Below are 2,487 nucleotides of genomic sequence, written 5' to 3' on the forward strand. Positions count from 1 at the left end.
AAAGTATTTTTTTCAAAAATAAATTGTATTGATATAGTTTCTGAATGGAAATCATCATAGAAATGATTCTTGTATCTGGACAATTCATTGATCAGAACGATTTCGTCTGGGACGGAAGCGTTCAAGTTAACGAGTAGCCTCTGTGTTTGTCTACTTCTGTGTATCTGTGCACGTTTAATGTTTCTTAGGTCATCAGAACTGCATCTAAATCAAACGAAACTACTCTCCGGTGCGCTGTAACCTCATCCACGTGTTGCTTTTAATATTGTCCTATTTCAAATACTCGAGATACAGCCAAAAATAAGCAAGTGCCTTGATATTTAACCCCCCGAAAAAGCAATAATTAGTGGTTTGTACCTATTTTAAACTTATTTTTCGAAATAAAACTCATTTCCTCTTTAATGAAACCCTAGTTTTTTGATCGTGCGTAGAAGGGCCGTATCTTGTTTACAATCAAGCATAATTTAAAAAAAAAGTCTATATCAATTTCAAATAAATTGAAAAGCTTCAAAATTTGATGAATAAATTTTTTCCTGAAAAAAATTAAGCTCAGTGCACCCAAAAACGTTCTATCATTTTGCAGGACAACCCTCATACTAAATAAACTCTAAGGAAAGAAATCAACTCATTCACAAGGTACCAACAACTTCCAAACTATAATTCATGCGCTTAAGATTAGGCAAATAAATTTTTCAGTTAAAAATCCTTTCGTGATCTTATCTTACGTGAATTTAAAAATTGAATTGATTGTATTTTGGTTTCAACATGTTACCTGTGTAACTGACTCAAGTAGTCGTTAATAACGGTCAAAAAATATTAAAACGGATGTCAAAGTGTTGCTAAATGCTTATGAACAGATGATAGGTCATTTATAAAGCATTTAACCTACTTTGTTGAAAGAAGAAATAATGAGCATCACTTAAAAGTAACAACCATCACAAACCACCCTCCTGTTCCAATCCTCCTCCTAAGCGGCTTCGTTAACATTAGATGAAACGCATCCTTAAAGCTTTTTTAAACACTGTTCATAGGTACTTTATGATTAATTAAATAAGTTCTTTAAGTCATTATAAGCATTCTATAGTTACCGTAAACCAGCTTGTTTTTGCATGTGAGAAATATCTGTGATTTCCACGACCTACTCTAACTCGCGAATATTAATCGCCGCGATCCATTTATCTTTCTGAAGTATTTTTTGTAGGGAACGTTTCCTCAGTCGCGAAAATTAATCCTCGTGGATTGATTTCAAAATGACGAATGGGGAATAAAAGATGATGCAAATAATAGTTGGTTTACAGTATCGTTAAGGAAAATCAACACCATCCTAAAGGTATCATTCAGTCAACTTTAACGCATTAATAGGTGATTAAATGTAGCGTAATACAGGCATATAGTTGTGTTAAATAAGCTTATAAGTTGCCTTTAAACAGTCCTAAAGTCGCCATGAAGCCAGGTTTAAAGTGTTTGATGTCTTATCTCCTTGAAACTACATTTAAGCCAATATTTCATCAATTCTGCAACTTTTCCCCTCCATTTATACAACATCTTTAGAGCAACACGTATCTATAAAAGTTTAAAATACCAGTTCCTCGAACATCATAAGGTTCGATGTAATTTTTTAGTGACGCCATAAATGGTCGAGGCGCATTCAGTGAATAACGTTTATGCCATTGAGTTTGTAATAACAACTTTTCACGCATTTAAAGTCATAATCAGGCAAATATAAAATAATACTAAGTCACAAATGTAAATAAAAATAATAAGGTATCATTTTAAAACATCTATAGGGCTATAAATGCGGATTGGTACGACATCAAATTCACCATAAAATCCTTTGGGCTTTATAAAATTTAATTTGATGTCGTTGTATATGAAATTTGATCTCGTTGCATGTACGTGACTGACTGGTATCCATATCCCAAAGATGTTTTAAAATGATACCTTATTTCTTATATCATTTTAAATTGTCCACTTGTTCTTCTTTGATTTTGATACCCCATTTAGCAAAGTTGGAATAGGAACTTCCAACTTATCTGACGATATTGAATTACTGTTTTAAAGATTTTGCGAGATGAGCTGACTATTACAGTCGACGGCTTACATTTAAATCTGCAGTATGTTTGGAGGTTCAAAATTAATAATCTTTAAAGAAACCCTGAATAGAAGCTATCAGTATGGTATTAGTTGCAGTAATACGATTTGTCATTATGTATTCAACACAAGGGAATATGCGAGAGAGAATAAAATTAGGTAGAATACCTCAATGTAAGAGATGCATTGCTTTTCTATTGCGTTTTCGGAAAAAAATAATAATGGAAGAAAATCAATTTTGGGAGGATTTTTCTGGAATTGACCGGTGTGTACATATAATAGGAGAGAGTCGAAGTTAAAGTTTTTGATTTGGTTTGAAATGGCCTTTTATTATCATTTGAATAACTGTTTAATTAAATGTTTTAGCTCAAAAGTGCTTCTGTTTATACTGTCAAA

The sequence above is a fragment of the Saccostrea cucullata genome, unplaced genomic scaffold (assembly GCF_032062105.1).
Source record: "Saccostrea cucullata isolate Sc308-1 unplaced genomic scaffold, CSIRO_AGI_Scuc_v1 ctg2266, whole genome shotgun sequence".
In the NCBI taxonomy this organism is placed as follows: Eukaryota; Metazoa; Mollusca; class Bivalvia; order Ostreida; family Ostreidae; genus Saccostrea; species Saccostrea cuccullata.